Source organism: Lepidochelys kempii, chromosome 8 (genome assembly GCF_965140285.1).
Source record: "Lepidochelys kempii isolate rLepKem1 chromosome 8, rLepKem1.hap1, whole genome shotgun sequence".
NCBI classification, from domain to species: Eukaryota; Metazoa; Chordata; order Testudines; family Cheloniidae; genus Lepidochelys; species Lepidochelys kempii.
Window position 1 is genome coordinate 28,872,390 of NC_136387.1, and position 13,727 is coordinate 28,886,116.

Here is a 13,727-nt window from a genome sequence, read left to right on the forward strand (position 1 = left end):
AGCTCAGGAGTCAATGTTTGTTCATTTTCTTTTTATTTTCCTTTTTTTAATCCAGCAGATTCCGGTGTTAATTTATAGCATGTCCAAGGAGAGAGGATGCTTTTTTTGGTGTTTTGTTTTATCTTTAATCCTCAGACTCTCAACTCAACAGTGGCTTTAAAAAGAATGAAATTGTACACACCATTATTCCAAGTTGGGGACTGGTCAGAATTTTATTTATTTTTCATTTATACTGGTCATTTGTGGCTAGATTCTGGTGTTGCCACAAACCCTGTGTATGGTGGGGCAGTGCATAGGTGTGCTGTCCCAGAAACAGCACAGGGAAGGAACTGGGTATGCAAGTCTTTCAGCAGACATAGTGCCAGATTTTTAAAAGTATTTAGGTGCCTAAAGATTCAGATAGATTCCTAGTAGGATTTTCAGAAGCACTTAAGCACTTCAGATTAATTTCAGTGGGAGGTAGGCACCTTGGCACTTTTGAAAATCCCGGTAGACACCCATCTACTTACATACCCCAAAATTCCACTGAAGTCAATGTGGACTGTATAAGCCCTGGTCTACCCTAGGACTTTAGGTCGAATTTAGCAGTGTTAAATCGATGTAAACCTGCACCCGTCCACATGATGAAGCCCTTTATTTCGACTTAAAGGGCTCTTAAAATCGATTTCCTTACTCCACCCCTGACAAGTGGATTAGCGCTTAAATCGGCCTTCCCGGTTCAAATTTCATAGAATCATAGAATATCAGGGTTGGAAGGGACCTCAGGAGGTCATCTAGTCCAACCCCCTGCTCAAAAGCAGGACCCATCCCCAATTAAATCATCCCAGCCAGGGCTTTGTCAAGCCTGACCTTAAAAACTTCTAAGGAAGGAGATTCCACCACCTCCCTAGGCAACGCATTCCAGTGTTTCACCACCCTCCTAGTGAAAAAGTTTTTCCTAATATCCAACCTAAACCTCCCCCACTGCAACTTGAGACCATTACTCCTTGTCCTGTCCTCTTCCACCACTGAGAATAATCTAGAACCATCCTCTCTTGAACCACCTCTCAGGTAGTTGAAAGCAGCTATCAAATCCCCCCTCATTCTTCTCTTCCGCAGACTAAACAATCCCAGTTCCCTCCGCCTCTCCTCATAAGTCATGTGTTCCAGACCCCTAATCATGTTTGTTGCCCTTCGCTGGACTCTTTCCAATTTATCCACATCCTTCTTGTAGTGTGGGGCCCAAAACTGGACACAGTACTCCAGATGAGGCCTCACCAATGTCGAATAGAGGGGGACGATCACGTCCCTCGATCTGCTCGCTATGCCCCTACTTATACATCCCAAAATGCCATTGGCCTTCTTGGCAACAAGGGCACACTGCTGACTCATATCCAGCTTCTCGTCCACTGTCACCCCTCGGTCCTTTTCCGCAGAACTGCTGCCCAGCCATTCGGTCCCTAATCTGTAGCTGTGCATTGGGTTCTTCCGTCCTAAGTGCAGGACCCTGCACTTATCCTTTTTGAACCTCATCAGATTTCTTTTGGCCCAATCCTCCAATTTGTCTAGGTCCCTCTGTATCCTATCCCTGCCCTCCAGCGTATCTACCACTCCTCCCAGTTTAGTATCATCCGCAAATTTGCTGAGAGTGTAATCCACACCATCCTCCAGATCATTTATGAAAATATTGAACAAAACCGGCCCCAGGACCGACCCCTGGGGCACTCCACTTGACACCGGCTGCCAACTAGACATGGAGCCATTGATCACTACCCGTTGAGCCCGACAATCTAGCCAACTTTCTACCCACCTTATCATCCATTCATCCAGCCCGTACTTCTTTAACTTGCTGACAAGAATACTGTGGGAGACCGTATCAAAAGCTTTGCTAAAGTCAAGAAACAATACATCCACTGCTTTCCCTTCATCCACAGAACCAGTAATCTCATCATAGAAGGCGATTAGATTAGTCAGGCATGACCTTCCCTTGGTGAATCCATGCTGACTGTTCCTGATCACTTTCCTCTCATGTAAGTGCTTCAGGATTGATTCTTTGAGGACCTGCTCCATGATTTTTCCGGGGACTGAGGTGAGGCTGACTGGCCTGTAGTTCCCAGGATCTTCCTTCTTCCCTTTTTTAAAAGTTGGCACTAGATTAGCCTTTTTCCAGTCATCCGGGACTTCCCCCGTTTGCCACGAGTTTTCAAAGATAATGGCCAATGGCTCTGCTATCACAGCCGCCAGTTCCTTTAGCACTCTCGGATGCAACTCGTCCGGCCCCATGGACTTGTGCACGTCCAGCTTTTCTAAATAGTCCCTAACCACCTCTTTCTCCACAGAGGGCTGGCCATCTATTCCCCATGTTGTGATGCCCAGCGCAGCAGTCTGGGAGCTGACCTTGTTAGTGAAGACAGAGGCAAAAAAAGCATTGAGTACATTAGCTTTTTCCACATCCTCTGTCACTAGGTTGCCTCCCTCATTCATTAAGGGGCCCACACTTTCCTTGGCTTTCTTCTTGTTGCCAACATACCTGAAGAAACCTTTCTTGTTACTCTTAACATCTCTCGCTAGCTGCAGCTCCAGGTGAGATTTGGCCCTCCTGATTTCATTCTTACATGCCCGAGCAATATTTTTATACTATTCCCTGGTCATATGTCCAACCTTCCACTTCTTGTAAGCTTCTTTTTTATGTTTAAGATCCGCTAGGATTTCACCGTTAAGCCAAGCTGGTCGCCTGCCATATTTACTATTCTTTTGACACATCGGGATGGTTTGTCCCTGTAACCTCAACAGGGATTCCTTGAAATACAGCCAGCTCTCCTGGACTCCTTTCCCCTTCATGTTAGCCCCCGAGGGGATCCTACCCATCCGTTCCCTGAGGGAGTCGAAGTCTGCTTTCCTGAAGTCCAGGGTCCGTATCCTGCTGCTTACCTTTCTTCCCTGTGTCAGGATCCTGAACTCAACCAACTCATGGTCACTGCCTCCCAGATTCCCATCCATTTTTGCTTCCCCTACTAATTCTTCAGCTTTGACATGGGGTGAAGATCAACTGGTGCGCTTGTATGCACATTTACAAGATATATGGTAACTACATATCTGAAGTCTGAATTTAATCTCTTCACTGGAAGATTTCTCTGGCATGAACATTCAAAGCATATTAGCTGATACAGGTTCACAAGCAGAGAAATTACATTTCTTTCTTCCCAGCTTTTAAATTACAGTTTGAATTAAAGTTTGAAATTCAGTCCAGGCGAGGTCCCAAGCAAGTCTCTGGGGGTGAATTTCTCCCAAATTATGTCCTGATTTTTAGGACTTTGTTTTTATCCACAGCAATGGTAGAAGGAGCTCCAAGACAATGCCTTATATATAGTTCAATTATAATGATATATGAATAGCTTGCTAACGCCTTATTTTATGGTGATCATGTTAATGCTTGCTTTCTTGATTAAATGTACAAGTGGATTTGTCCATTTCATCTTATTCTTATGATTGGCTAAATCAGAAGTACAGTAAACGTAGAGCACAAAATTTGACTTTAGTGAATGGTGAAAAAAAATCACTGGAACAAATTATTGTTTTCCAGCTATGAAGATATCATTAAGCATATGCCAAGTAATCAGCTTGCAAGTGTAATACGTTCATGAAGGAAAGGAGTGTTCTAATCTTATTCAGTGATGTTTTTCCCAAGACAGCAACAGCTTTTATAAAATGAGGGTTATATCTTCTCATTATGGAATCTAATCTCCCCAAAAGACATTCAACAGCTGCAAAACCCTAACATCTTTTAGTTGTAAATTGTTTTTATTATTTATCCTCATTTAACTAAAAAAGAAAGGGCTATCAGATGATTTAACAAGACAAGAATTTAGTGACTTTAGCTTTCGACAGCATCAGATAATTTCCTCACATGCTGATTTCTTTTGGATCTGTTTTCAGTATGAATCTCTGGTTCCCTTTAGTGTCCAAATTCTGCGCAAGTTTTACATAGGCCTTATGTAGATTGTGTAGGAAACGGAGAGTTTAATGCTGGTTATTAAAATTAATCATCTCTCTTTAGCACACATGTGGATTGTGATAGCTGACTTTCCTGTGCATTTTGAAAAAAGTTGTCAGTGAGTGATCATCCTCCAGATAGTAGATACTTTTCCATGCAAATGTTAGTAATAATAGTACTCTGCACTGATAAGGTAGTTTTCATATTCATAGCACTTCACAAACATGTTATCTTCACAAGTAAGTATTTCTATGCCTATTTTATAGAGGTTAATTCAGATTGCTCAAGGCCAGAGAATGTGAAAGGAGTAGAAGAAGGACTCGAACTCAGGACTCAGGCTGGATCAAAGTCACTGAGCCACCTGTGTGCACTTTTTCACTCTCCCTCTGTCAAAGATCAAAGGTGCTACATATATTCCATTGAATATTGTGACTGTTTCTGATTTTTGAAAAGAAAACATGCTCAATATGGAAATATTTTACTATTTAATTTCTAATTCTCTCTGTCTTTTATACTTAGTTTTTCTTTGGTCTTTAAAAATAAATGACTTTTGTTTGGTAGTTGTTAGATAATTTAATGATTCATTTGGAGAGAACTTTGTACGCAGTTTCTCCTTCACTGCAGGCAAAGTCTGCTTAGAATAATGAGCAATGCAAACCCAGTTAAACTTCTTTTGTTATTTTCGTGAATATTATCTTAACTTCTCTTTTACCTGTTCCTTGAAATTTGAAATTACAGATTCCTTTTTTAGTTTCAGGCCTGAGGTCCTGCAAACTTAGATATTAAATTAATCTTCAGCCTTAAGAGGAAGTAGCATGACTCCAGCAGAATTGCAAATGAGAAATTATCTATTTTTATTAAGACCTCTACAAAAATCCTTATCCTTAACACCACCATGTGCAGTTCAGTTTATAAATTGGGCAAATGTCAGTCCTACACCGTTATGATAATTGTCTAGGATCCTGTTTGACTAAAGAATTATATATGTATTATGCTGATAACGGGTTTCAGAAATTTCAGAACCTAGCAAAAAACAGTTTGTTACAATAAATCATATCATGTCATTCTAAATCACCTTGGAGAAAGATGAACATTTCCAGGAGCAGAAGTACAAACTGTGGATGATACTTTGCTACCTTATTCATTTTGAGAATTTTCTTATTACACAAGTAATCCCATCGATTTCATTGGGACCACTGGAAGCATAAGCACTACTCTGTGTGACTGAGACTGACTGAGCTGGGCCTTGCATAAATGATGTGTTTGTGTAATTCCAGTTAAAAAAAGCAAAGGATGGTTACTCACAAGACACTTTTTTTTTTTTTATATACACAAGACACAATTTGCCTGACTGGACCAGTCTAGCCTGTATTGTATTGTACTTGTACATGACTTCATGTTTTTGCGTTATCTTGACTCCATTCACACCATAGCAATGACTGGTGCTTATTTTGCATGACATACGCAATGAAAAGGCTAATCCCCAAGGCATGTTGTTTCCTTTGTTTTGTAAATCAGATCAGTTTATTTTAGAGTTCAGTGGTTGGCTCTTTAACAGTGAGGGCTATTAAAGCCATAGTAATGACTTATTTCTGCTGGTTCATTGTTGTTGTAAGTCATTTTGAATATTTTCTGTTTTCTCTGATTCTTTATTTTTGGCCACTGATTTAAGTATTAGGTTTTTGCTTCACCTCACACAATCACCTTCTGTGACTTCCTAGTGTGACACTGTGACCCAACCGCTGTTTCACCGCGCCTTGATGAGCCTTTAGGAATTTAAGACCCACATTTTTAAAGGATTCAGTCATTGCTCCGCTGAGTGGAGCAATGTCTCACCCTTAGGCAGCCTGTTGCCTAGTGAAATTTTCAGTCCTCAGGTGGCACCATGCCGCCTAGGTGCCTTATAGAAGAGTGCCTGGGGACAGTTAAGCCTAAGAAAGGGATTTTCAGAAAGCAACCATCTGACTGAGGTACCACCTAAGTTAGCCCAGAGTGAAATGCAGAGGAGAGGTGCAAGGAAAGGAGAGATGTGCTTACACGTTTAAGTGGCTGACCCAGTGCACCTGGCTGTTGTGCCAGAGGTAAGTGCCTCTCTCCACTCAGGATCCTCAGCTGTGAACCCTCTCCTGGTGTTAGGAACCTAAGCCAGATCAGCTGCTTAAGTAGTCTATGCCATAGTATCCAAAACTGTCTTTCTCTCTCTCCTCCTTGCTTATGCTCAAAACCTCTCTGACACCCATGCTACATTCACCTGTGATCCTAGTTGTGTTTGTGCAGATGCTGCGCTGCCCATCCACCTATTGATAGCCTGGATCTGGCCTTCCTGTTGCAGGTCTGATGAGTGTCAGGTCTTAGGTGTGCTCAGGTCATGCCTCCGGAATTGGGCCTTGCTGGCAGGATAGGAATTCCCCTGCCTAGCTTCATCTTGAGCAGCTCATTAGCTGTGGGGTGTGACAGCAGTGCTTAGGCTGCTTTGAAAATGCTGACCCCCAGAAATTTAGAGGTGTTAGGCACCTAGCGGGGGTTAGGCAGTGCCTAAGCTGAAGATCTGAAAATGTCAGTGGCGTCTATGTGGTGGATTTAAGTGGTTATGTGTCTGTTTAGGCATCTAAACCCCTAGGCCCTAGGGACATCGATAAATCTGGAGTTTGGATAGGACTGGATTCCAAATCAGACTGTCTCCTCTTATGAAGACCTTATTTCTTCTTTCATGTGCACAGTGGTCACACTAAAAATATTTCTCTTAGTTCGACTGTTTTTGCCAGTGTGCTACTTTAAGAGATTGGAGATTTAGAAACATTTAAAGTAACTTTCCTCTGTCATACCTCTCAGCTGCCCCTTGCTTTAAATCCTGATTTACTCCTGTCTTCTCTCTTATTTTCAGACTTGTTCGCATCATTAAAAGCTGTATTATGAAATTTAAATGATAGGAAGTATCACTGATGCTAAAGAAATTGATCTCTCATAATCATTTAAAATTTTCTTCCCTACTTTTCTTGTATACCTCATTTTAGACCCTTCTCTAGTCTTGGCAGGTTGTGAAGTATGTGACAAAGAGGGCTTAATCAAGTTCTTTTTAGAGGTAAATTATTGCTGCTGCTGACAAACCAATAGGCTTACTATTGAGCAATGTCTCACCTTTCTCCTGGGAACTGAAAGGACATATTAGTCAGCTTCAGGAGCAAACAAGAATGTGAGGATTCAAACCCGGGCACTCCCATGTGAGAGCCCTTATTCCCTGGTTCTCCAGCTGGCCTCTTTTGAGTGTATATAAAGAGCAAATGCTGTTTCAGTTATAAAAATGGAGGCTGGTGTTACTAAACCAGAAAAAAGAAATTTTATTTTCTGGTAACCATTCTAATTTCATCACCATGGCTCAGAAAACTTATTTCCTAGTGCCAATTTTGACAGTACCTATTTAATTTATTGAATAGGACTTTTCTTAAGAGTGCCCAGCTTGAAAGTCGCCAATCATAAACAAATCCTTCTTTTCACAAGTATTTGAAACACAGCTTATTCATGCAAAACAGCTACTCGGTTAAAGAATGGCGGAGAGTCTGCTGAATGTGCTATACCTCAGGAAATTTTCACATTTATCTGCTTCCTGCATAATATATATTGCTGTGCACTGCAAAAACATGCATCTTATGTTATCTAATTGTTTCCTGACACATTTAGCAACATTTCACACTTTTTAAAGTGACATTAACATTGCTGACAGTGTAGGTGCTTCAATTAGGCTGGCTTTGAATTGGAGCCAGGATGCAGTGCATGTCCCCTAATCGTGCTCATAGAAGAAGAAGAAGAAAAAGATACGATTCACGGAAATGGGGACTTTGCCAATATTTTCACGTAGCTTCCTATTAATTGTGTCAATTCTGTGTGTATTTGCTCAGGAAAGGGTAGGGTAAGCTTCCTTTGTTATTTAAATCACCTCTAGTTGTAGGCCAAAATTGTCCACCACAGATACCCTCCATACTACTGCTTGATGTCCAGAGGCCTCCTTCCATACTATTACTTGATAAATGTGGTAGTTGCCGATAAGACCTTGGCAGTTGCTGTTTGAAAGTAATTTCTATTACAGTAGCACCACAGGTGGGTACAAAGTATAGGGAGTATCTGTATTTCCACAGAAATGCATGTTCTATTCAATGACTGAATGTCAACATTTGAATGTTTGCCACTATATTCAGCTCTCTTTATTATTATGGTATCAATTATAATGGGAATATCTCATCTTCTTTCCCCTCTGAAAATATTCTCCTCTCCCATTGGGTACCTTTCCAGTTCCCTGGCTGTCTGCATTTACCCTTCGGTTTCCCATGAGGTGTTATCGAGTTGATCATTTAAGAAATACTGATGTGAAAATTTCCCATCCTATTGTCCATCCTGTGCAGTAAAGTCCGTGCAGTTTCATTTTGACCTACATATAGGAAAAGAATATCATGTACATTTGTGTCCTGGTCCTCAGAAACAGACTATACAACAAAGATAGCTGGATTCAGTAAAAGACGTGCATTTAGTTATATTTGTGTATGATACAATATGTAAATGATGTGGACCATCCATGTTTATCCTGTATATGGAAGGATTGCATTTTAGATAACTACAAATTAGGTATGTCACAACCTCTCGATTATGAAGATTACCAGTTTTATAAAGCTACTGGAAATCTCATTTTGTTTATAAATGCCCTAAGCTATGGTAGGCTAATTTCTTGATGTCTTTCTAAGTGTAATTTTTCAGAGAAGATATGCTGTTTAACTACAAGAAGTCTTTGTGTAATATGTTGGAGATACATGTACTGGTGCAGCAAAAATCTGGGGAGACAGCTCATTTGTTAACCCCATAAATGAGATTCTTCAAATGAGAAAAGCCCAAGAATGCAAAGTTACAAATAAAATAAGCTTCATACTCTGTTTATCATTATTAAATCATAAAAGGTGATAGTCTTTCTAAAAAGATGTTTTATACAAATTCATAATTTACGATTCATCGTGGAATGAAAAAAATTGGGGGCAGGAGCAGCCTCCTGTTGACATTAATAGCAAAACTACAATTGACATCAGAGAGAGCCGAATTGATCACTTGGCCGTCTTTAGAGCACTGTACTCTCACTAACTCTGTGTCTCTCTTCTGTGTGTTGAATAAACAGGTCTCTAAAAAGACCAAGGGTTCAATCTCTGTCTCTGTAGGAAGTATAATATTTTTACATGGTACAAAAATATGAATATATTTGGCCAATTTACTGGGATACAGTACAGATGAATGGGCCCATTACTTCTATTTTAAGAAAATGTTCTAACAAGTAAATTGTTATCATGGCCTTTGACTGCCTCACTTATATTCTGCCCACTAATCTATTTCCCCTGATACGTACTCTAATTTTCCATCGCTGTGCTGCTTCATATCGCTGCCTTTTTTAAATTAAACAACCTGCCCTCAAATAAAATAAATATCCTTCTCATCAATATGGAACTTTATGTCAAAAAATTTGGCATCACCCACTTTTTCTGAGCTACAAATGAGAACTAGATTAATTATATTTTTCGTTTCTCCTTCTAATGTCTGACTTTCTAGGAGAAGGGATTTTTTTAAAAGTACCAATATATTTGTTAAAAGCTCTCTAAAATATTAAATATTTTTCTGTAACATATGTTACATATGCAAAATACATGATGGCGTGTTGTAATGTAAAGATTTGATTGGCATTCAGTTGAGCTGACCCACATAAATTTGAGGCATTACCACTATTGAGTAAATATGTTTTGTTGGCATGAGTTTGTCTTGACCAAAAACATAAACACAAACACTTACACGCCTCACACTCCTATAAAATAACCGTTGGTATAATACAAGACTATATTTCCATATGGTACAGCATATGCAGATTTTAAAAATATGAAAAGTCTTCTCTCTTCCTTTCATCTCACATGTAGTGTTGAAATAGACCCAGTATGTGTGAGAATTCGTTGTACACACTATATACAGTGTCACATTCCTGTCTGAGGTGTGTCAAATCTCAAACCAGCTGCTTGTTCCCAACGGAATGTTGCAGAGAAATAATTAGAAGCCAATTCTGCTCACTCATTTTCCTTGAAAGTTTAGGATATATGCTATATTAATTCTGCACAAACTTGATGATGATAATAAAAATTGAATCTTGTTATCGGTATTACAGGTATTTCCTGGATTAGGTTAGTGAAAAGGTCTAGGGCTAGCAAGGTGGTGACTGATCACTACTATAAAGTCTAGTTCTTTTCACATTAACTTGTTTGTTTATGCCCATACTACATGATAAAGGTGAAAGCAAATCACATAACAGTTTTGAGTGTGCGTTATTTTTATGAAAGAAACACAAAAATGCATATAGAAACATAAACGGCCTGTTAGAGCAATGTCACATTGCTTTTAGCTCATCTTCTGCAAATTCCAGAACTCTTTTTAGAGAGAAGTGTAGTGTCTAATGGTGCTGGGCATAAAGAACTCCCAAGTGCTAATTCTACTTTAGACATTGACTCAGTATTTGCTCATGAGCATGTCACTTAATTTTTCTTTATCTCCGTTTCCCCATCTATTAAAAAAAAAAAAGGTAATATTTACCTGTGTATCTCCCGGGACTCTTGTGAAGATTAATTATCAAATGTGTGTAAGGTGTTATGAATGCAAAAAAAAAAAAGAGCAAAAGTTCTAAATATTGTTACAATTCATGTTTCCAGATCAGTGGGGATTGGTTGGAGCCAGCTGTTAATAATCGCCATAACTCTCTCTTTGTACACTGAATTTATATTTCTTTCTGATACTCTTTTTGTTGACATGCAGTGCATTGTTTTGTATTCACTCTTTTCTCCTTCCACCTTTTAGGGTCTGTCTTGCCCAGTTAGACTGTAAACTCTTTGGGGCAGCAACATTTTCACCTTTTATATTTGTACAGTGAATAGCTCAGTGGTGCTCCAGTCTCAGTTGGGTCCTGGGGCACTATTATAATATAAATAATAATTATATTATTTCATAACTTATGTAATGTAAGGTTGATATCTGCACACTTACGTAATTTAAGCAGAAAAGCAGTTTGAAGCTGCACAATCATGTCATGTGCATAAAGTTCCTTCTGCAATTTGGTGTGTACCACTGGGGAGCTTCCGTAGGTATTACTGTACAATAAAGAAAGCTGGGGCTTCATGATGCAAAAACACCAAAACCAAATGCTCCAATTGTACATTTTCTTCATTGCTGTATTTTTAGAAATGTTGAAAATGAGGGTGCACCATCTAACATAGTCTTCTTGTGTCTTTAATGTTTGTTGCTAGCACATATGCAGCATATCTTCCTATGGCTCACTGACCTCGGCAGCGTCGCAGAGGTCGCATTTCCACATGGATAAACTGTTCTTGAACAATTTCTCTAACTCACCAAACACAAACCATTTTTATTCCTTCCAAAATCAGGCATGCAGGTCGTCTTGTACTGCCCCCTCTTCCCCCTCCCTCAAACAGACATAGTCATTATGGACAATGAAAAGAATATTCTGTCACCCATCTGTCAGTGTTTGGAGGATTAGACTAAGGCAAGATCTTGGGCATATGAGTCCTGTTGTCAGAGAAGGGGATGGTGCAGTGACTCAAAGGCAGGGAGTGAGGCCCTATGCACCTGATTTCAGCCAGCTGTATGTTGGGGTGGGCTGAGCTGCCTCACTTTGGAGGAACGATCAGGACTCAAGAGTTGAAAAAAAGAGTGCACGGTGGGTGGGGAGGGAGATTCTGTACCTGAAAGATGGGACTAGGTAGAAGTGGGACTGAGAGGGTGTGGAATTGCGGTTGACCAAACCCACATTCAGCCTTATCACTCCTGCAAATTTGACTTGCCCATTATACATATCTACAGTATTCCTGGGCAGAGATGCAGAAATGGCTCAGTGTCTTCATTCACACAATGGAGTCTGGGTTATGTGTTAAGGATTCCCTTATAATACTCCACTGTCTCATAACTCCTAGTTATGGCCCATTTCTCACAATAGTATAATTTCATTGAAGGGAATGAGGTAATTCACATTGATTATACTTATCACTGTCCCATGTCTTCAGTAGTATTGATGGGCACCGGTAGCAAAAACATTCTAAGAGGGAGGTTTAGGCCGGATATATTCTGTGGTACATTCATACATCTCTTGCCCCGTGACTCCAATGAGCTCCCATATTTGGGCCATTGGAGGCAGTTGTCATTATTAGTGACAAAATTCTGCATGTGCTTTTTTACTTGTGCTGATGCCCGCTGTGGTCACCAATGGATCGTGCTATGTTCATATTTCAAATTTGCATCCATTTCTACCTTTGGTGAAATCCTGTTGCGAGGACAATTCATGGCTTCGTATAATTGCCACAACTGGATGTTTTCCTCTGTTACAGGATTTTGCAAGAAATCTGTACTTCTAATAAATCATGTCCAGGATCCTGCAGAACAGACAAAAGCAAGAAAGTATAAGTGTAATCACTGTGTTTTAGACGTATTATATACAGTCTTGCTCCCAGTGAAGTCAGTGGCTAAATTCCCATTGACTTAAGTAGATATCAGGCCCATAATTTGTGTTAGCTTCCAATGCTTACCAGCTGGCATGTTTCCTAGTTGCAGGAAAAATATGTGAGTAACCTAATAAAACATAGAAATTGCTTAGCAAATTCAGTAAAATTTACTATACAGGAAATATTGTTGTAGACGGAATATCCAAAGTAACTAAACATCCTAATTACTTGTCAAATTGGGGGCTTCACAGAGTACACACATCAAAAAATGTAAACAAAGAAAAATGTTACAAAAGATATTGTTCCAATATCTCATGCTTAAATTCCATTGGCATTTTGATTATGCTGCAGTTGCATTGCCCATAGTAGGGCCTCTGAAAATGTTACTTCTAGAAATATTACAGGGATAAGGAATAATTGTCTGACTGAGACTGGGATTATATACCCCAGGCCATTCCAGGGTCTAGCTGCCTCAATATGGAAGGATTATCATTCACCTCTTCTCTCTTCAGGGGTGCTGTAGGAACTGTATTTTTCCCTCCTTTAGTGCGGGTCTGGTCCCAGTAAACATGCAGCTAGAAAGCATGGCAGAAGAATGATTTAATTTTGTATTGCTTTCCTGTTTTCTGCTGGTGGGAAGTGGGTCTGATCATTCTAAATGGCTGAACAGGAAGTTACATGATTTTGCAAAATGGAAAAGAAATAAGGTGTAACCAGTGATTATCTTCATGTATCATTTTGGCCACTAAGGCCCAAGTCCTGCAAAGCACTTAAGCACATACTTAACTTTTAAACATGTGAGTAATCTCATTGGCCTGTTAACATCAATGGAAAGACTCTCATTAACTTTAATTGGTTTCTAGATCAAACCCTAACGGCTTTGCTGGATTGGGCCCAAGTGATCGGATATAAAGACTAGGAGAAATATAAATACTCAGCTAAATTGACGGGTAGACATGTGCTTAATTTTAAGCATGTGCATAATCCCATTGTGAAAGCAACCTGCGGGAGAGCATTACTTTGATTTAAGAGCGGGTTCCTGACCTGCATTTTAATCCCGGGAATATGCTTTCTATGGGGTTTTCTTTCTGTAATAAATTGTAAGTAACCAAGGGGTTGTTTTTGTATGAAAACTCTTTGGATCAAATGCTGAAAATGTCCTGACTGGGATATGCAGGAGCTCAGCACTCTCAAGATCTGGGCCTTTGGCTTTCTTATTTGTGGACATTTCTGTG

At 39.8% G+C, this 13,727-nt stretch overlaps 1 protein-coding gene across 5 annotated transcripts in view; it reads left to right on the forward strand.

The window, feature by feature from the left end:
- TENM2 (teneurin transmembrane protein 2) overlaps nucleotides 1-13,727 on the forward strand; it is a 1,082,146-nt gene that overhangs the window by 726,749 nt on the left and 341,670 nt on the right. The gene's annotated exons all lie outside the window — the stretch shown is intronic.